The 22904-nt window shown below is 43.1% G+C and overlaps 1 protein-coding gene across 2 annotated transcripts in view; it reads left to right on the forward strand.

The window, feature by feature from the left end:
* Positions 1-9944: 9944 nt before the first annotated feature.
* SGCG (sarcoglycan gamma) overlaps positions 9945-22904 on the forward strand; it is a 168139-nt gene continuing 155179 nt past the window's right edge. For both annotated transcript variants that reach the window (XM_059684450.1, XM_059684449.1), the window contains exon 1: positions 9945-10053. The gene's annotated coding sequence lies outside the window, so the exon portion shown is untranslated. The remainder of the gene's footprint in view (positions 10054-22904) is intronic.

Below are 22904 nucleotides of genomic sequence, written 5' to 3' on the forward strand. Positions count from 1 at the left end.
CTCCTCCTCCTCCTCTCTGAAATCAATAAAAAACTATTTTTAAAAGGACAATACCACTTACATTAGGACTTCCCAAATGAAATACTTAGGTATAAATGTAACAAAATATGATCAAGATCTATATAAAATAAACTACAAAGTTCTGATGAAAAGAAATCAAAGAGTAACTAAGTAAATGGAAACACAGTCCATGTTTGTGGATAAGAAGAGTCAATATTGTCAAGATGTAATTTCCTCATGATTAGATTTATAGATTCAATATAATCCCAATAAATTCCTAGCATATTATTTTGTAGGTACCAATAAACTGATTCTGAAGTTTATGCCGAGAGGCAAAGACCCAGAATGGCCAATAGAGTATTGAAGGAGAACAAAGTACGGACACTACCCAACTTTAAGAGTTAATATAAGGTTACAATAATCAAGACAGTGTGCTATTGGTTAAAGAATAGACAAATAGATCAATTGAAAAGAATAAGGAGACTAGAAATATACCCACACAGATATAGAAAACTTATCTTTGATCAAGTATCAAAGTCAGTTTAATGGAGAAAAGATTGTCTTTTCAATAAATGGTGCTGGAACAATGACATCCACATTCCAAATAAATAAATCTAGAGACAGGCCTATATCTTTCAGAAAAAAATACTTCAAAAGGAATCACATACCTAAATAGGAAACAGAAAACTATAGAACTAGGCAATAACAAAGAAGAAAATCTACATGACTTTGGGTTTGGTGATGGAATTTTTAGATATAACACTGAGAGCATGATTCATGAAAAAAATAATTGAGAAGTTCTGGTTAAGATGGCAGAATAGGTAAATGTGGTACTTGAAACTTCCTACAACCACATCAAAATGAACAATAAACTACAGAACAACCATCATTCAGAACATCCTGAAATCTAGTTGAACAGAGGTGCTACAACTAAGGATATATAGAGCCACACTGAGACCTATAGGAGGGACTGAGATGGGTAGGAGGGGCGGAGACAAGAAATGTACTGGTCCCATACCCATGTGTGGCAGATAACAATCAGGAGGGATATTTCAGCTGTGGAAATCCCCCCTGAGGAGCGAGAGGGTCCTAGCCCCACATTAGGCCCAAGCCCTGGTTTTCAGTGTCAGGAAGAGAAGTTTCCTTAACTTACAGCTATAAAAACCAGCATGGTTTTATGGCTGAATGAGTTGGAAGGCTGGCAGAGTGTTAAAGAACCTATGCCTGGATTTACTTGGACTCATTCCCCCTCAACTCTAGCATTGGGGCAGCAGATAGAAAGAGATGCACAGGGAGAAACTGAGTGGTCTGGCATCAGGGCAAGAGCTGAGTGACCAGTTTCTCCAAGCCAGAAGTGTTGGCAGAAGTCATTGCTCCTTTGCTGAGCTCTTCCTGCAAAGAGCCAGCAAGTGGGTACTATATCTGATTCTCCATCAAACTGCCCAACACCATTCACCCTGCCCTGGTGATTCCCTGAGACTTCACCCAATCTTCAGGTCCACCCAAGCCACTTCCATTGGCTTTTCCATACAAATTAGTGGCCTGGTGCATGAAATTCATGCACGGGGGAGGGGGGTGTTCCTCAGCCCGGCCTGCACCCTCTCCAATCTGGGACCCCTGGAAGGATGTCCTACTGCTGGTTTACAGGGATTGGGCCTAAATCGGCAGTTGGACATCCCTCTCGCAATCTGGGACTGCTGGCTCCTAACCGCTCACCTGCCTGCCTGCTTGCCCCTAACCACTCTGCATGCTGGCCTGTTCACCCCCAACTGCCTCCCCTGCCAGCCTGCTCACCCCCAACTCCCCCCCTGCTGGCCTTCTTGCCCCCACCATCCCTCCCCACTGGCCTGCTCTCCCCCAACTGCCCCCCTGCTGGCCTGCTCACTCCAAACTGCCCCCCCTGCTGTCCTGATCACCTCCAACTGACCCCCACTGACGGCCTGCTTGCCCCCAACTGGCTTCCCTGCTGGTCTGCTTACCCCCAACGGCCCCTCTCCCCACCAGCCTGATCACCCACAACTGCTCTCCCATTTTGACCTCTAACCATCTCTACTTTGACCCCACCACCATGGCTTTGTCCAGAAGAACATCCGGAAGGTCTCCCAGTCTAATTAGCATATTACCCTTTCATTAGTATAGAAGATAGAGGCCTGGTTCACCGGTGGGGGCCGGCTGGTTTGCCCTGAAGGGTGTCCCCGGATCAGGGTTGGGGTTCCCTTGGGGCATGGGGTGGCCTTGGCAAGGGGCCTGTGGTGGTTTGCAGGCTGGCTACACCCCCTTCAGGGTGGGGGGGCTCACTGGGGTGCCTGGTCAGCCTGGGTTAGGGGCTGATGGCTGTTTGCAGGCTGGCCACAGCCCCTTCAGGGTGGGGGTCCCCGCTGGGGTGCCTGGCCAGCCTGGGTGAGGGGCTGATGGCTGTTTGCAGGCTGGCCATGGCTCCCGGTGACCCAAGCTCCCAGCCCCTCCTTTCTGTCTTTTTTTTTTTTTCTTCTTCAGCTCCTTGAGCAGAGGGAAGCACGTATCTGGGATTTATTTATCTTCTATAATTGAAACTTTGTAGTCTTGAGCGGAGGCCAGGGCTGGCCAGGGCGGGTGGGAAGCTTGGCTTCCTCAATCTCCAGGGGCAACCCAAGCCTCCTGCTTGCTCCAGCTCCATGGCCGCTGCCATCTTAGTTGGGTTAATTTGCATACTCACTCCTGATTGGCTGGTGGGTATGGCTTGTGGGCATAATGGAGTGATGGTTAATTTGCATGTTTCTCTTTTATTAGATAGGACTAGGGGCCCGGTGCACGAAATTCGTGCACTGGGTGTGTGTGTGGGGGCGGGGGGGAGAGTGTCCCTCAGCCCAGCCTGCCCCCTCTCACATACTGGGAGCTCTCAGGCGTTGATCCCCATCACCCTCCAATCGCAGGATCAGCCCCTTGCCCAGGCCTGACGCCTCTGACAGGTGTCAGGCTTGGACAGGGGACCCCCATCTCCCCCCGATCACTGGCTCTGGCCCCCGCCCAGGTCTGAGGCCTCTGGCCCAGGAATCATGCCTGAGCAGGGGACCCCCATCTCCCTCTGATCGCTTGCTCCACCCCCTGCCCAAGCCTGACCCCTCTGACCCAGGCTTCAGGCCTGGGCAAGGGGACCCTCATATCCCCCCAATCCCCGGCTCCGCCCCCCACCCAGGCCTGATGCCTCGGCCAGAGGAGTTGACCCTCATCACCCTCCGATCACCAATCACCGGATCGGCCCCTTGACCAGGCCTGAGGCCTCCGGCAGAGGTGTCAGGCCTGGGCAGGGGACCCCCAGCTCCCAGCAGTTGCAGGCTCCGCCCCTGCCCAGGCCTAACACCTCTGGCCTAGGCGTCCGGCCTGGGCAGCGGGGACCCACAGCTGCAGCGGCCCCTCGATCGTGGGCTCTGCTTTAGGCCCAGGCAAGGGACCCCTAGCTCCTGGGACTGCCAGCTTCGACCGTGCCCAGCTCCCATCACTGGCTCCACCCCTACTTCCTGCTATCACTGGCCAGGGCGGAAAAGGCACCTGATTCTCTGATCATGGCTGGGGGGCAGGGCAAAGGCGGCACCAGGGCCGCCTTTGCCCTGCCCCCCAGCTCTTAGCTCCCCCCTGGGTTTCCAATCACTGTCAGTGGCAGGGGGCTTCTTCCTGCTTTCCCTTTCGCCTCCCTGCATTGTGCCTACATATGCAAATTAACCACCATCTTGTTGGCAGTTAACTGCCAATCTTAGTTGGCAGTTAATTTGCATATAGCCCTGATTAGCCAATGAAAAGGGTAGCTCGTACGCCAATTACCATTTTTCTCTTTTATTAGTGTTGATGGCCTGTCTTGGCTTAGGCTGCAGACTTTTCTAAAATCTCTCAAGCAAGCTGCATCTGGCCTTGGCCTGCCATATCCCTCTCAACAAATAGCCACAGACCAGGCACAAGTTGCAGCATGCTTTGAGTAACAGCTTGGCCACTCCAGGGCTCTTACAAGCCCAGCACAAGTAGCAATGATCTGCAGGTGGCTTTCTAACTCATGCTGGGTAGTCCCAGGCAGGGAGCAGTTGGCAGCTGAACTTGGCCTGCAACTCCTAGGAGGCAATAGAGCCAGTGCACCCAGTGGATAACTTCAGGCCAAATAAAGGCACCACCCAAACACCTCCTCAATCAGCACACTCAAGAAGCAGACTCAGCAGGCACCAAAGCCCTACTAAGTAAGTCCTGCTCCATGGAGTAGGACCCTACACAGATGATCCTCCATGGTGGTTGCTGCCATTCCTCACAACCCATCAGTCTGATGTAAGTCCCTGAGGTTCCAAAAGCAGCTGAGGCTCAACTACAGCAGGAGGGTGTACACAGCCTACATGGGGGTGCACCTGGAGTGCCCAGCTTGGGTGATCAGGGAGGCTCTGCTAATGGGCCTTATAGAAGACAATTAGGCTGCTCTACCAAGACTAGGAGATGTAGTGGTTCTACTTAACACAAAGAAACAAACACGGGAGACAGCCAAAATGAGGAGACAAAAAAATATGCCTCAAATGTAAAAATAGAACAAAACATCAGAAAAAGAACTAAACAAAATGGAGACAAGCATTTTACCAGATGCAGAATTCAAAACACTGGTCTTAATGGTGCTCATTGAACTTAGCGGAAGAGTAGAAGAAATTAGTGAGAACTATAACAAAGAGATAGGTGCTATCCAAGATGGTGTTGAAGTAGGTGGAAGCTACATCCACCTCCTCCCAGGACCAAACTGGAGTTATAACTAAAATATAGACCAATCAACCTGAATAACCTACTGCAGACTAACTGAACAGAAGTCTTAAAACCAACAATTTATTTTAAAAAAAGCTACATAGAGACTGGTAGGAAGGGCAGAGACACAAACTGGTAGCTGAGATTCAAAAGGGATATCTGAACTGCAAAGGTTCCCCTATGAAGCATGGGATCTAAACCCCACACTGGGCTCCACAGTCCAGAACACCAGAGCTGGGAAGAGATGCCCATATAACGTCTGGCTGCGAAAGTCAGCATGGACTCTGTCTTCCAGAGAGATATGAGAGTCTGCTAGAAGTACAGGCACAGACTGAGTTGTGTGGCTCTGGGGCAGGGGCCACTCTTCCCACTTTCCCCCAAGCCTGACAAGGACCTTCCCTTGGAAAAGATCCACTAGCCCCACCCTCCAAACCCCAGTGACTCACCTGCTGAAATTGGGCTCCAGGTAGAATCTAAGACAGACTAAATTGTGTGGCTCTAAAACAGGGTCATATTTCTCTCACATACGAAACTGGTGTAAAGCCCTCTCTTCACATAGCCAATTCTTGGTTTGTTTGGGCCTGATAAACTCTGCTAGCATCATGCTAATGACACCCTGAGACCCTGTCCCACCAAAAGGGTCTGCAGGCACCTGACAGGTAATAGCTAGACTTGGTATAACAGGGATTGTGCTGAGTGGCCTCAGATTTAGCATTAGCATCAAATGTGCTGCGCCAGCATGGCCATGTTCAGTGAGCCTGAGGAGGGGTGGTGAAGGATTAAAGAAGACAGACAAGAGAATACAGCTGGGGTTAGGTCAGATCACTGTGCAGGAAACAGTGACCCAGCCTGCAAGCCAAAGCTTTATTTTATAGTCAGAGCACACAAAGCAAAACAAGGGACGTGGTCAACATGTTTACAATGCTCTTATGAGTTTCACCTTGTTTTGGCAGCACTTGCTGCACCGCTCACAGCCCATTAGCTACCTAGGAAGGAACTAGGGAGATCTATAATGTCAAGCTAAATTATGCTAGGAGGGCTCTGCCCTCCGAGCTGGGATTTGTTTGTGGCTCTGCCACAGGTCAGTCCAAGGCTTGACTCTATAGCCGCTCCATACAACCAAATTTGAACATGTATCAATCTGATGAACACCACTCACTGAGAACCTTCCTCATGCAACTCAAGTACTACCAGAGGCTCTTTCAGTGATTGAACCTAACAGGCAGCTGGCAAACAGAGGCAGATGGAGGCATATCTTTGTGTGCCTTGGGGCTTTTGCAGGTAGAATCTGGCCTTGATGTGCAGCTTGGCTCTTGTGCACACACAGGCCTAGCCAAGGTAGCCACAAACTGTGGATTGCTTTTTAGTTTCAAACATATTGCTCAGAGCCAGTCAGAGGCAGCATGTGAAATTGATCTGTACCAGAGTCTCTTCCTAGAGGGCACCCTACCAAGATTGGGAGACAGTAAAGCTATCTATCACATAGAAACAAACACAAAGAGTTTGCCAGAATGGGATGCAAAGAAATAGCCCCAAATGAAAGAACAGGAGAAACCTTTAGAAAAAATGAAAAAAATTACTAAATAAAACAGAGGCAAGCAATTTAGCAGATAGAGAGTTAAAAAAAGTAGTTATAAGGGCATTCAAGGAACTTACGAGAACTTCAAAAAAAGATAGCAGATATGAAAGAGAACATAGAAACCATAAAAAAGAACGAGTTGGAAATGAAGAATACACTAGAAGGAATACAGGTAATGTTGAATGAAGCTGAAACTCAATCAGCAATTTGGAAGACAAAGTAGCAGAAAACACCCAATCAGAGCAGCAAAAAGAGAAAAGAAATTTTAAAAATGAGGATAGTTTAAGGAACTTATGGGACAACATGAAGATCTACAACATCTACATCATAGGTGTACTAGAAAAAGAAGAGAATGAAATTGAGAACTTATTTGAAGAAATAAGGACCAAAAATTTCCCTAATCTTGTGAAGGAAAAGAGCACACAAGTCCAGAAAGAGCAGAGTCCCAAAGAAGATGAAGCAAAAGATGCTCACACCAAAACACATCAAAATTAAAATGACAAAGGTTAAAGATAGAGAGAAACTTGGGCTTTCCAGATGGCAGCAGATTAAGAGGAAGCTACACTGACATTCTCTCAGGACCAAACTGGAATTAGAACTAAAATATAGAAAAATCATTCTGAATAACCAACCTTAGACTAGCTGGAGATAATACTTATAACCAAGGACAGTAAGAGGAGGCCACATCAAGCCTGGTGGGAAGTGAGGAGGTGTGAGAGGGCTGGCCATGTTCCCACAAGCAGTGGTTGAAATTCTGGAGGGATATCTCAGCTGTGGGGGGTTGGCCCTGAGAAGTCTGTGGTCTAAACCCCAAGGTGGGCTCCCCTCAAACACATAAAAATCTGACAGTGACATGTGAATAGACTTTTAAAAGTTACATAGTTCTCCAGCCGTGGCCAGTATGGCTCAGTTGGTTGGAGTGTTGTTCTGTACACTGATAGGTGGTGGGTTTGATTCCAGGTCAGGGCACATACAGCAGGCAACTGATCAATGTTTATTTCTCACATTGATGTTTCTCTCTCTCTCTCTCTCTCTCTCTCTCTCTCTCTCTCTCTCTCTCTCTCTCTCAAAAAAGTCAATGAAAACATCCAAGGTGAGATTTTTAAAAAGTTACATAGTTCTCCAGTGAAAAAGATGGGAGGTAACATTAGTCAGAGATATGGCGGAACACCCAAAGGCAGTGTGAATTTTGTGGTTTCGTATGGGACCCAAAAGACAAGGGACAGTAGAGATGGACAGGGAGCACTCATAAAGATATGTGTGTCCTCTCAGGTAACGGGTACCATATCCTGAAGGCTCACTGAGGATTTTAAGCAGGGAAATGATATGGACAGAATTATCTGTTCTTGGCATTTCTCTGGCCATCCTCAGTATATAATATGGAATGCTTGGAAGCAGGGAAAGAGCTAACAGCTAAAGGCTACAGGCTTGGCCTGAAGGCCCCTAGTCAAACAGGACCCAAGGTGGAGAAAGCAGGCCCAGCACGTGATACTGGGAGCTTTGTGACTGGATGTCTTATGAGTGAGGGAGGTTCCCAAATCTGTCTCTGTGACTTTGTGGAGGATGGAGCCATAAACCAAGAAAGGAAGGATGGATAAAAGAGCAGGTTTGTGGAGTTGATTAGTTTAGTTTGTGAGGAAGGTATGATGTGGTTTGGGAGGACTTAGTCATAGGAGCTTACAACTGCAGTTAGTGTATAAAGTCATAGGAATTATTAAAAATGGAACTACTGTACTTTTATCAGATTCAACCGGTCCTGAACATGGTCTAGTACATTTTATTTGACTAATACTTTTACAAAGCAGACCTCAAAACATTGAAAAATTCATTGCTATAAACTAAATTTACTGATTGATCCCTCATTATTTAACCTGTATATATGTGATATTTCAACAAGAACACTGAGTTCAAATTTTTAAAATTTGACTTTTCAGACACATACTCATAAAAAATAGTCTCATATAATGATTGTTATATAGATTTTAAAAGAATTGATAGCTGTGCTATAATTTGTCTAATTGAATTGCCATGATAGTAATGCTCAGAGAATTTATGAAATATTTTTAACATCATATAAATATACTAGAAGCCCAGCACACAAAAATTTGTGCACTTGAGGGGATCCCTCAGCCCAGCCTGTGCCCTTTCACAGTCTGGGAGCGCTCAGGGGATGTCCAACTGACAGCTTAGGGGAGCGGAGGGGGCCTAAGCCATAGTCTGTCTTCCCTTTGTGGGAGCTGACCAGCATGACAATCGATATGGATGGCATGGGCAGTGAGTGGCCGGTCCCGCCCCCAGTTGTTCCAGGGCCACTGGTGGCCTCCCTCTGTGGGGGGGCAACTGCAGCAGGCCTATATGGGGATGGTGCTGGGTGGCCCTGCCCCAAATTGCCCCACCGCTGCTGCCGCCCATGGCCTCCCTCTGCAGGAGGCAAACAGGTGGGCAATCAGGGAACGGTGTAAGCCTCTATTGCCCTGCCACCACTGGTTGCTCCTGTCCCCCCACCCAATCGCCATCCCCTCCCTCTACCCGCTGGCATGCACTTTGACTGGCCTGGTGACAGCTGCTTGCCGGCCCCACCCCCCACTCACTGGTTGTTCTGCCATTTGGTCGATTTGCATATTACACTTTTAATATATAGGATGTCTGATTAGTTGAAACTGTACCAGTTTTCAAAGCCTGGAGGTATTGTGTAAGAAGCATCAAAATTCAAAAAGAATTGGAATATGAAGAAATAAAACAAGAGAAAATGTCTCCTGAGGATAAAATAAATAAAATAAAAATTAAGCATATGGAATATCATTACATTGTTTCTCATATTCAAGGTTTAGTACTAAAATACTAATTTCAAATCTATAATTTAGTTTGTGTTTAAGCCAATCTGCTAACCAGGATATATATAAGTGATACAAAATAAAAGATTAAGATTATTTAAAAATTTAGTATCCTATGTTCTTCAAGAACACTTTATAAAAATTGAATAATTTAATAAAGGTAAGATACCAAGATCACATTGTTACATTCACATAATTTGTTAGACATAATACAAATGTAGTTTACTAGAAAAGGACACATAATTTTAATAGTTTGTTTATCTTCTATTTATTATTATCATTATTGAAGGTTTTCTCCTCAAATATGAGAGTTTTTCACTTAATAAGAGGCTTAAAGAAAGTCATTTTTAAAGAGTGACTTGATACACAGCTCAATTGGATGAGAACATATACATTTAATACTAATAAAGTTGTAAGTTCTAAATGTTGCATGTTAATTTGAAGTGATTTTTCAGGAGATTTTGTCAACATTAGATTCCACTGGAAACTATCTCAGAAGCTTTTTGCTATTCATTTGAGATAAAGTTTATTTTAGAAAGTTGTCTAATATTATTATGATTCAGGGTTTAAATGTTGGTTTTGTAAGATTGTGTGTGTGTGTGTGTGTGTGTGTGTGTGTGTGTGTGTGTGTGTTTGGCATACTTAGAGCTGTGTCCTGGAATTGGTGCCCAAACAATGTTAAGCTGGTATGAGCTGTTTATGTCACTGAGTAAAATTAGATACACGCCTGCTGCTAGTAGGAGGAGATGAAACATGAGACAGGCCAAACACTTGAGAGCCTTTTCTTTCAGGCATAATTGGTGAAGCCTGAATCGTTCACTCTCCTCCTGCAACTGATGGAAACGTTTGAAACATTCTGTCTCTGGTAGAGCTTGAACTGGTTGCAAGCAATTTAAGGTAAGCAATCATTTTTTACTTGTATTTTATATAATTACAATGTACAATTAAAAATCAAATAGAGGCAAGACTTCTTGGTTTTTTCCTCAAAAGGTGACATAAAAATGAATAAATTAAATTTAAAATGTTGATTAAGTTCATTTCAAACGATTATTAAATATCAACAAAATGTGTTAACTTCTATTTAATATCATTTAAGTTATTGTGATTACTAATATGCTATGTATTTTAGTATAATTTATATTCCTAATATTTTAATTTATAGAATACCATGATAGCATATTTATATATTATCAAGCATTAAATTGTATACTGTGGTTAATCTAGATAAGATATTGTCTTTAAGATCACCTATTTCTAATTCTACTCTTAAATTTGTTGGTGAAATTACATTGGCTTTACATTTTGTCTATAGTTTTGTTACAGACATTAAAAACAGACTAATATTAATGAGGACAAAAGTCATTTGATAAATTGGAATTAAGCAAAACACCAACTTCAGCTTCCTAACCATTCTTGGAATGAAAGAAGGAGGATGATTTCTCCCCCAAATCTGGAAATAAATAAATTGTTGTTCATAATATATATCTCAAAAAAGTAAATGTAAGTAGGGTAAAATATAAACTTGTGCTATGCTGTGGCTTACTAAAGTTGTCAGTTCTTTTTTTGTGTTCCCTAAGTTAATATGGGGCAATCCAAAAACAAGTTTTTAAAGGAAGACATACAGAAAGATAATAAGGGAAACTATAACTCAACTGACTGAAAAATTTGTCAGCAGGATGAGTAACTTACTAGTACAAAATGAACTATAAAATGCACTATGTTTACCTTTTGCTTATTTTCTTGGTAACATTTTGTGGAGATAGGTACAAAAAGGCACACTTATGAAGTTTCAAAACTAATGGCTCAAGTTGGTGTTGGTTTTATAGGTTCTAGAATTTATCTAAGGTTTTCTTTTAAACTCGAAAACATTTCCAAAAGATGTTGACTAAGCTTGCAGTTGAAATGCTGAAATTAATATTGCTCCATATTGTCCTTTTAAAAAATATACTTTCTATTTATTAAGTTAAATTTATATTATATAATATATGAAAATCAAATAATAATGGAAAATTATGATTTGGTTTAATCTTGCATACTTTGTAGGACCTGTGGTTCTCCTCTGCTCCCTGTTCTACTTGGTTCATTGCAGCCCCTTGCTGCTTCTCAACTGAGTCCACCATTGCTGTGGCTTCCTAGTAAGACGGAAAAAACTAGAGTCTTGAGTATGATTCTACTACTTTTCCATTCCTTCAGAGCCTGCCTCTGTCCTCAGAACCTGCTTTTATGTTTCTGTCTATCCTTCCTTCTCCTCTTCTTTTTAGCCTGGTCAGCACTTGTCTAGCTTTATCATTCTCTGGACCAACCACAGGGACTGATAATTCTATGATGTTTTCATGAGTATTGAAGAATTCCTCACCCACTATATTTACCATTTCAGACTCAAACTTCATTTTTAATTTTACACGTTATTATGCTATAGATAACTTTATGGGAAAATTGATATAGGAGTATTTAGTAAATTTAATAATTTGCAAATATATCAAAATTTCTCTCAAACTCTCAGCATAACTTCAATATAACTGTTGTGCAGTGTACTGCTGATAAGAAATGACACCAGAGATTTCAAGGAGGTCTCTCTTATGCCCAAAGGGATTTGTGCATCAGCCTAAAGCAGTGGGGATCCATTTGAGTATTTACAACAGAAAAATAGCAGGAACGCACTTTTTGGAAAGTCACTCAGGTTACCAAGGAGAGTGGATTAGGAGCATCAGAGGAGGGAGACAGGAGGAGTTGTAAAAAGTAAAAAAATTGCCTCAGCTGAGGATTGGGAAATGGAACACAAGAGAGAACTAGGAGGAAGTCATCGCCATGAAGATGGGCACCTTAAAACCTAACCTCACCTTTGTGACTTTTAACTCTATCGTAAACATTCTCAATTAATTTTACTTGTGAAACATCTGAAAAGCATGAAGAGGACGTGTTACAACTTTAGGCTGTGGAGTCAGACCTGCCACTTTCTAGCTGTATGACTTTGTGTGAATTAATTGCTCTCTGTCTCAGTTTCCTCATTTGTAAAAAGGAGGATAATGACAGTATCTACCTCCTAAGGCTATTATGAGTGTCAAATTCAGTTCATATAAACATTTAGGAAGTGTCTGACTTCTTGGTAAACAGCAGCTCCCCCTCCTCCTCTTCCTTTTCCTCCTCCTCATCATAACCACCACTATCACCACCATCATCATCAACAGCAAGGCAACATATAACCTTTTATTCCCATTCTCACTAATAGGGAGGTCAGAAAAGAACCTCAGAATGGTGAGTGGTCAGGATTTGTAACCTGCTTCTCCAGATCCCCTAAGAAAGCACATGGGCCCTATCTAGGCAGGAGATTCTAGGATGAGGCTATTTCTGCTCCAGCAGAGAACATTCTCCACATACTAATATGTGATAGCTGCTGAGGAGGAAAATGTGTATTCCAGAATACAAATAGAAAACCTTCCCTGACATTCTCGCCAACTGACTGAAAGAAAATCCTTAATGGTATTTATGAAGAAGAAAAAATCAAATGACTGTTAAAGTTTCCTAAACATGTTAGATCTTAATGAAAAATTTATGTAAAATATTCTAAGGTGTTAATCTCAGTAAAACATAAAATTGTGCGGTCCCCTTATTGGAATGATTTGAGTGGGTTTTCCTAACAACATTTGCAAATCACTTTAAATCATCATATTCTGATCCTGACTGACTACAAGAATAGAAGTGAAACATGGTGCTGAAGTCCTCTGAAACTTTTAAAAAACTGTCAAAGCAATCAGAAAATTGCATATACACTGCATTTGATAAGAAAACTAATTATGTATACTTCAAGAATTTCTTTTTGCTTTAAATCTTTCATATAGAGACTTGCAACTAAAAAAGAAGCTTAGCTTGGTTGATAAATGTAAACAACTTTTTTCTTAAAATTTGCTTTTAATTTTGTGTGAGTATTTTTCATAGTTAGGATTTAGTTTAATATTGTTTTTAGGGACTGGGAAAATTGAGGTTTCGAGGGAAGGAAAGGGAGATTATAGTTGGTTTGACTGAAAATTTCAGTTTTAGTTATAAAACTCCAGAGACTTAATAAGCTAGATGACAGGCCTTTTGTGACTTGCACCAATATGGAACCAAACCACCCTGAAACCACACTTGTTTTATTTTCCTCCCCTGTAGGTTGGTCATAGGGACACCCCTCTATGGCCAGAGGATGAGATAGGGGAGAGGTGTCAGAGAATTAGTGGTGGGTGACATGGAACTATGAGTCATCTCAATATGCATATTTTTATTGTTGACAGTATTATAAATATCCCTCATTTTCCTCCCCTTTGCCTTCCTCCACCAGCCCCCACCACTCCCCAGGCCTTCACCACATTATTGTTTGTATTGCTATGCATATATGTTCTTTGGTTAATCTCTTCCCTTCCAACCCAACCCTCTTCCATCTGAGGCCTTTTAGTCATTTTTTTGTATCCATGCTTCTGTTTCTTTTTTGTTCATCAGTTTATTTTATTCATTAGATTCCACAAAATAAGTGAGATCATGTGATATTGTTCTTTCTCTGCCCAGCTTATTTTGCTTAGCATAACAATCTTCAGGTCTATCCATGCTGTTGCAAGGGATAAGAGATCCTTCTTTTTTACAGCTGCATAATATTCCATTGTATAAATATACCATAGCATTTAAAAAAATCTTTATTGTTGAGAGTATTAAAGATGTACCCCCTTTTCCCTCCATTGCTCCACTCCATCCAGATTCCACCCTGCCCAGGCCTTCATCATCCTATTGTCTGTGTTCATGGGTTATGCATATAAGATCTTTGGCTAATCTCATCCTGCCCTCTTCCCCCTTACCTCTAAGATTCTTCAGTCTGTTTCATGTTTCCATGCCCCTAGTTCTATTTTATTCTTAAGTTTATCATGTTCATTAGATTACTTGTTCATTTATTTTGATTTTTAGATTCAGTTGTTGATAGATACGTATTTATTGCCATTTTATTATTTATATCTTTTGTTCCCCCTTCTTTTTAAAGAAGACCACTTAACATTTCATGTAATACTGATTTAGTGGTGATGAACTCCTTTACTTTTTCTTGTCTGGGAAGCACTTTATCTGACCTTTAATTCTAAATTATAGTTTTGCTAGGTAGAGTAATTTTGGTTGTAGGTCCTTGCTTTTCATCACTTCGAATATTTCTTGCCAATCCCTTCTAGCCTTCAGAGTTCCCTTGTAGGTAACTAACTGCTTTTAAGATTCTCTCTTTGTCTTTAACCTTTAGCATTTTAATTATGATGTGTCTTGGTGTAGGCCTCTTTGGGTTCCTCTTGTTTGGGACTTTCTGTGCTTCCTGGACTTGTATGTCTATTTCTTTTACTAAGTAAGGGAAGTTTTCTGTCATTATTTTTTCAAATAGGTTTTCAATTTCTTGCTCCCTCTCTTCTCCTTATGGCACCCCCAGGATGAGAATGTTAATACGCTTGAAGGTGTCACAGAAGCTCCTTACACTATATTTATATTTTTAAATTCTTTTTTCTCTTCTGATTAAGTGTTTCTTGCTTCCTCCTATTCCAAATCACTGACTTGATTCTTAGTGTCCTCTCTCTACTGTTGATTCCCTGTAAATTATTCTTCATTTTAGTTAGTGTTTAACTTCTGACTGGTCCTTTTTTATGTCATTGATGTTCTCTCTAAGTTGCTCAAAGTTGTCACTAAGATCCTTAAAGATCTAATTAAGTTCCTTGAGCATACTTATAACCATTGTTTTGAACTCTGTATCTAGTAGTATATTTGCTTCCATTTCATTTAGTTCTTTTTCTGGAGATTTCTTCTGTTCTTTCATTTGTGACACGTTTCTCTGTCTCTGCATTTTGGCTGTTTCTCTGTGTTTGTTTCTATGTATTAGGTAGAGCTTCTATGTCTCCTGGAATTGGTAAAGTGGCCTTGTGTAGTAGGTGTCCTATAGGGCCCAGTAGCACAGCCTACCCATTCACCTGACCTGGGCACTCTAGGTGTACCCCTGTGTGGGCTGAATATACTGTGCTATTGTGGTTGAGTCTTGCTTGCTTTTGGTGTCCCTGGGAGGGATTTACTCCCAGGCCAATTGGCTGTGCAGACCAGCAGCAACTACAGTGGAAGAGCTGCTGTGTAAGAGACACCCCTGTGGAGTAGGACTTGCTTCAGTTGGGCTTTTGCAGTCTCAAAATCTGTCCTTTGAGTGTGTCACTCATGAAGGTGGTACGGTTTAATCTGATGTAGTTTGAAGCTGATCACCAGGTTCACTGGCTCTGTGGTATCCCAAGAGGTGCAAAGTCAGCCAGTGCCTATGCTCTGCCTGGGGCCACCCAGCATAAGCTACAGAGTTATCTGCAGATGGCTGCTACTTGTGTTGGGCTTAGAGGGGCCCAGCTGTGAACAAGTGGTGGGCCTAGGGCCTCTTATTGAGAGGTATGGAGCATGCTGAGGACAGCTGCTGCTTATTTGAGAGATTTTAGAAAAGTATGAAGCATGAGCCAGGATAGGCTATTCATATGGAACGACCATTGCAAACAGCCTAGGTGGGGTTGCAAATCAGGTGGGTGGGGGTCTCAGAGAGTCATCAGAGCAAGGTGAACTGTGTGATCCAGGTTGATGGAAACTCAGCTATGGTGCCTACCAGTCAGCTCTGTGGTGGGGAGGTCTTAGCATAGGAATAATGACCTCTGCCAGAACATTTTTCTGAGAGAAAGCTGCCCCCAGTTCTTGCCCTGATGCCATGCAATTTAGTGTATTGATCTTTTCAAGCTGATGCCCCAGCACTGGAACTCAGAGGGAATGAGTACAGGTAAGTTCATGGACTGGCCTTTTAAGAAGAACATTTGGGACTCCAGCAGCCACTGTGTTACTCAGCCAAAATTCCCTCTGCTTCTTACAGACCCAAGTTATTGGAAATTCTCTTTTCGGCACTGGAACTCTAGGCTGAGGGTACTGATGTGGGGTTGGTAACCCTTCTTCCTCATGTAGACCTCTGCAGGCAAGATATTACTCCTAATTGAAAAAAAAAAAGCCACACGTGGGTGTCAGGGCTAGCCTGTTCTGCACTACCGCAACTCCTTCTAGTCTCAAAGTGGCTTCTTCTTTAATTCTCTAGTTGTAGGAATTCCATTCGGCCATATTTCAGGCAGTTCTGAATGTTGGTTGTTCTGTGATTTAATTGTAATTTTTTAAAATATATTTTATTGAATTTTTACAGAGAAGAAGGGAGAGGGATAGAGAGCTAGAAACATTGATGAGAGAGATCGATCAGCTGCCTCCTGCACGCCCCCCAGTAGGGATGTGCCCGCAACCAAGGTACATGCCCTTGACCGGAATCGAACCCGGGACCCTTCAGTCCGCAGGCCAACGCTCTATCCACTGAGCCAAACCGGTTCGGCGATTTAATTGTAATTTTGATGTGGTTGTAGGAGAATGCAAGTGCCAAGTTTACCTAGGACACAATCTTGACAGGAGGTCAATCAAAGATTTTTATCCACTCCTCTACTGATGGGCACTTGGGATGTTTCTAGATCTTAGCTATTGTAAATAACACTGCTATGAACATAGGGGTGCATATATTCTTTCTGATTGGTGTTTCAGGATTCTTAGCATATATTTCCAGAAGTGGAATCCCTGAGTCAAACAACAGTTCTATTTTTAATTTTTTGAGGAAACTCCATACTATTTTCCACATTAACTGCACTACTCCGCATTCCCACCAGCAGTGTACTAGGGTTTCCTTTTCTCTACATCCTTGCTAGCACTTGTTATTTGTGGATTTATTGATGGTAGCCATTCTGGCAAGGGTGAGGTGATACCTCATTGTAGTTTTGATTTGTACCTCTCTGATGATGAGTGATGTTGACCATTTTTTTTTTCATATGTCTCTTGGCTATCTGTATATCCTCTTTAAAGAAGTATCTGTTCAAGTCTTTGCCCATTTTTAATTGGATTGTTTGTCTTCCTTGTTTTGAGTTGTATGAATTCTTTATATGTTTTAGAAATGAACCCCTTATTAGATATATAATTGGCAAATATGTTCTCCCGTACAGTGGGCTGCATTTTAATTTTGTTGATGGTTTCTTTTGCTGTGCAGAAGGGTTTTATTTTTATGTAGTCCCATTTGTTCATTTTCTCATTTGTTTCCCTTGCCCTCGGAGACATATTAGCAAACATATTACTACAAGAGATGTCTGAGCTTTTGCTGCCTAAAATTTCTTCTAGGATATTTATGGTTTCATGGTTTACATTTAGGTCTTTTATCCCTTTTGAGTCCATTCTTGTGTATTGTGTAAGATGGTGGTCTAGTTTCATTTTTTTTTTTCACATGTACCTGTCCCATGCACTCTTATGCTCACTGCAGTATTATTTACAACTAGAGGCCCGGCACAGGTTCAGTCCCTAGGCCTGGCCTGAGATCAGGGCCATCTTACCTGGCTGCTGGCAGCTGGCCCCACCACCTGCCACCAACATCCCCGGTTCCCCATTTGCCATTGGGCGGAGGTTGGCTGGCAAGCCCCAATCAGGCGATTGGGGCCTGCAGGCTGGGGGCAGCTCATGCATTGAGTGTCTGCCCCCCTGGTGGTCAGTGTGCATCACAGTGACTGATTGTTCCTCTGTTCAGTCAATTTACATATTATCCTTTTATTATGTAGGGTATGCATAGCCCATGGACACGGGCAATAGAGTAGTGAAGACATAGAGGTAGGTGGGTAGGGGCTAGGGGAAGGGAAATAAGGGAAGTGGGAGATATCTGTAATACTATCAACAATAAAAATATATTTAAAAAAGACACTCATCACATTTCTAATTACATGTTTAATGTCTCTTTCCCATTATTCAAGCTTCAAGAAGGGAGAAACACAACCTTGTTTAAAAATGTGTTCCTAGCACCAAGGACAGTGCCTCACACGTAATAATAATTTGTTGAAAGAGAATGAATGAATAAGGACAACTTTCTTTTTCTGGGTAACTCTTATTCACCTATCAAGGACCAAGGCCAGATGTTATATCCTCCAGATTGGGTTATAGTCAAATCTGATACATCTTTGGATCCCTAGGGCATAGTTTGGAAGTTGGTAGATGATTCATATATCATAGATATTTGTCAAATAATAATAAACTCTTGACCAGGAGTTGATAATTGTTGAAACTGAGTGATAGGTATCTGAGTAGGGTTCATTACACTGTCCTTTCTCCATGTATATATATATTTTTAATAAGCCTTTATCATTGAGATTATTACAATTCTTCCTCTTTTTCCCCCCCAATAGCTCCCCTCCACCCGGTTCCCACCCCACCCCCTGCCATTACCCTCCCCCCTCCACTGTCCTCATCATAGGTGTATGATTTTTTTTATTTTTTAAATTTCTTTATTGATTAAGGTATTACATATGTGTCCTTATCCCACCATAAGCCCCCCCAACCCCCCCAACTTATGCCCTCACCCCCCTGTTGTCTGTGTCCATTAGTTAGGCTTATTTGCATGCATACAAGTCCTTTCGTTGATCTCTCCCCCTTACCCCCACCCTCCCCTACCTTCCCTCTGGGATTTGATAGTCTGATTGATGATTCTCTGTCTCTGGATCTGTTTTTGTTAATTAGTTTATGTTGTTCATTATATTTTATAAATGAGTGAGATCATGTGATATTTGTTTCTCTCTAACTGGCTTACTTCAATTAACATAATGCTCTCCAGATCCATCCATGCTGCTTCAAATGGTAAGAATGCCTTCTTTTTAACCGCAGCGTAGTATTCCACTGTGTAGATGTACCACAGTTTTCTAATCCATTCCTCTGTTGATGGGCACTTAGGCTGTTTCCAAATCTTAGCTATGGTGAATTGTCCTGCTATGAAGATAGGGGTGCATATATCCTTTCTGATTGGTGTTTCTAGTTTCATGGGATATATTCCTAGAAGTGGGATCACTGGGTCAAATGGGAGTTCAATTTTTAGTTTTTTGAGGAAACTCCATACTGTTCTCCACAGTGGCTGCACCAGTCTGAATTCCCACCAGCAGCGTACAAGGGTTCTCCTTTCTCCACATCCTCACCAGCACTTGTCATTTGTTTATTTGTTGATGACAGCAATTCTGACAGGAGAGAGATGGTACCGCATTGGCATCTTGATTTGCATCTCTCAGATGATTGGTGACTTTGAGCATCCTATCTAATAAAAGAGAAACATGGTAATTAGCCATATGTTTGCTACCCTTCCCATTGGCTAATAAGGGTGATATGCAAATTAACTGCCAGCCAAGATGGCGGCTGACAGCCAGGCAGCTTGAAGCTAACATGAGGCTAGCTTGCTTCAGTGACGGAGGACTCCAACGTTCCCTGCCTGCCGATGCTGGCATCTGAGCTTGCAGTTTGAAACATTGTTACAAATATAGAAGCTAAACAAAACCCCAGAAACCTGCTTTCAGCCAGCCGAGATATCAGAGCCGGAGTTGATACAGTGTTTCGATTATAGAACCCAAACAAACCAGATACCTGCTTTCAGCAGCAGAGGCCTCAGAGCTGGAGCCAGAGCTAAAGCTGGCCCAGAATAAAAAAGAAAAAAGAAAAAAGGAGCAGTTGGGAGCTTCAGTCACCCGCCAACCTGAAAACAGCCCTCAGCCCCTCACCCAGGCAGGCCAGGCACCCCAGTGGGGACCCCCACCCTGATCCAGGACCACCGTTCAGGGCAAACCAGCCGGACCCCACCCGTGTACCAGGCCTCTATCCTATATAGTAAAAGGGTAATATGCCTCCCAGCACCAGGATCAGCGGAGCCGAGAGGCCTCCCATCACCCAGATCAGCGTGACAGGGGGCAGCGCCCAAACCCCCTGATCGCCCTGCGGCTCTGTGTGTGACAGGGGGTGGGGCCACAACCTCCCTATCCACCCTCCTCTGTTCGTGACAGGGGAAGGCGCCCCAATCCCTGATCAGCCCTGCTCTGTGTCTGATAGGGGAGAGCTCCCTAACCCCCTGATTGCCCTGCGGCTCTGTGTGTGACAGGGTGTGGTGCCCCAACCCCCTGATTGGCCCTGCTCTGTGTGTGACGGGGTAGAGCCATAACCTCCCCATCGGCCCTGCCCTGAGTGTGAGAGTGGCAGCGCCCCAACTCCCTGATCGGCCCTGCTCTGTGGGTGATGGAGGGCGGCGCCCCCAACCCCCCACCCCTCACGGGCCCTGCTCTGTGTGTGATGGGGTAGAGCCATAACCTCCCCATCGGCCCTGCCCTGAGTGTGACAGGGAGGAGCTCCTTAACCCCCTGATGGGCCCTGCTCTGTGTGTGACAGGGGGGAGCTCCCCAACCCCCTGATGGGCCCTGCTCTGTGCATGACAGGGTACGGAGCCCCAAACCCCCTGATTGGCCCTGCTCTGTGCATGACAGGGTATGGAGCCCCAACCCCCTGATGGGCCTTGCTCTGTGAGTGACAGGGGGCAGCGCCCCAAACTCCTGATTGGCCCTGCTCTGTGCATGACAGGGTGTGGCACCGCAACCTCCCCATCGACCCTGCCTTGAATGTGACAGGGGGCGGTGCCCCAACCCCTCAATCGGCCCTACCCTGAGCGTGAACTGAGGGTGGCACCACAACCTCCCGATCTGCCCTGCTCTGTGCATGACAGGGGGCAGCGCCCCAACTCCCAATCCACCCTGCTCTGAGCCTGACCAGGGGCTGCACCTAGGGTTTGGGCCTGCCCTCTGCCACCTGGGAGCAGGCCTAAGCCAGCAGGTCATTATCTCCCGAGTGGTCCCAGACTGCGAGAGGGCACAAGCCAGGCTGAGGGACCCCCCCTCCCTCCCGAGTGCACAAATTTTTGTGCACTGGGCCTCTAGTGTTTTTATATGTCTCTTGGCCTTCCTTCTGTCTTCTTTTGAAAAGCTTCTATTTAGGTCCATTGCCCATTTTTTGATTGGGTTGTTTAACTTCCTTTTGTTTAGTTGTATGAGTTCCCTGTAAATGTTGGAGATTGAACCCTTATCGGTGATAACATTGGCAAATATGTTCTCCCATGCAGTGGGGTTTCTTGTTGTTTTGTTGATGGTTTCTTTTGCTGTGCAGAAGCTTTTTATTTTGATGTAGTTCCACTTGTTTATTTTCTATTTAGTTTCCATTGCCCTAGGAGCAGTATCTGTGAAGAAATTGCTTCAGCATATGTCTGCTATTTTGCTGCCTGTGGATTCCTCTAGTATTTTTATGGTTTCTCATCTTATGTTTAAGTCCTTTATCCATTTTGAGTTTATTTTTGTGAATAGTGTAAGTTGGCGGTCTAGTTTCATTTTTTTGCATGTATCTGTCCAATTTTCCCAACACCATTTATTGAAGAGACTGTCTTGACTCGATTGTATGTTCATGCCTCCTTTGTCAAATATTAATTGAGCATAGTGGTTTGGGTCGGTTTCTGGGTTCTCTATTCTATTCCATTGATCTATATGTCTGTTCTTGTGCCAGTACCAGGCAGTTTTGAGAACAGTGGCTTTATAATACAGCTTCATATCTGGTATTGAGATCCCACCTACTTTGTTCTTCTTTCTCAGGATTGCTGCAGCTATTTGTGGTCTTTTTTTTATTCCAGATGAATATTTGGAAAGTTTGTTCTAGGTCAGTGAAATATGCTATTGGTATTTTAATGGGGAGTGCGTTGAATTTATAGATTGCTTTGGGTAGTATGGACTTTTTGATGATGTTGATTCTACCAATCCATTAACACGGTATGTTCTTCCATCTGTTTATGTTTTCCTCTATCTCTTTTTTCACCATCCTGTAGTTTTCTGAGTAGAGGTCTTTTACCTCTTTAGTTAAGTTTATACTAGGTAGCTTAATTTTTTTTGGTGCGATAGTAAATGGGATTGCTTCTTTAGTCTCTCTTTCTGTAAGTTCATTATTGGTGTATAGAAATGCCATAGATTTCTTGGCGTTAATTTTGTATCCTGCTACATTGCCGAATTCATTTATTAAGTCTAATAATTTTTTTGATGGAGTCTTTAGGGTTTTCTATGTAAAGTATCATTTCATCTGCGAATAAGGACAGTTTTACTTCTTCTTTTCCAATTTGGATGCTTTTTATTTCTTCTTCTTGTCTGATTGCAATGGCTAGTACTTCTAGTACTATGCCAGACAGGAGTGGTGAGAGGGGCATCCCTTTCTTGTTTCTGTTCTTAGGGGAAATGGTTTTAGTTTTTGCCCATTGAGTGTGATGTTGACTGTGGGTTTTACATATATGGATTTATTATGCTGAGGATTGATCCTTCTATTCCCACCTTGCTGAGAGTTTTTATCAAGAAAGGGTATTGGATTTTGTCAAATGCTTTTTCTGTGTCAATTGATATGACTATGTGATTTTTGTCTTTAAATTTGTTTATGTGATATATCACATTTATTGATTTGCGAATATTTACCATCCTTGCATCCCTGGGATAAATTCTACTTGGTCATGGTGTATGATCTTTCTGATGTACTGCTGGATCCTATTTGCTAGTATTTTGATGAGGATTTTGGCATCTATGTTCATGAGGGATATTGGCCTGTAATTCTCTTTCATTGTGTTGTCTTTATCTGGTTTTGGTATTAGGGTGGTGTTGGCTTCACAGAATGAGCTTGGAAGTGTTCTTTCCTCCTCAATTTTATGGAATAGTCTGAAGAAGATAGATTTTAGTTCTTCCTTGAATGATTGGTAAAACTCCCCTGTGAAACCGCCTGGCCCTGGGCTATCGTTTGCTGGAAGCTTTTTGGTGACTGCTTCAATTTTTTCCATAGTTATTGGCTTATTACGA

The sequence above is a fragment of the Myotis daubentonii genome, chromosome 2 (assembly GCF_963259705.1).
Source record: "Myotis daubentonii chromosome 2, mMyoDau2.1, whole genome shotgun sequence".
In the NCBI taxonomy this organism is placed as follows: domain Eukaryota; kingdom Metazoa; phylum Chordata; class Mammalia; order Chiroptera; family Vespertilionidae; genus Myotis; species Myotis daubentonii.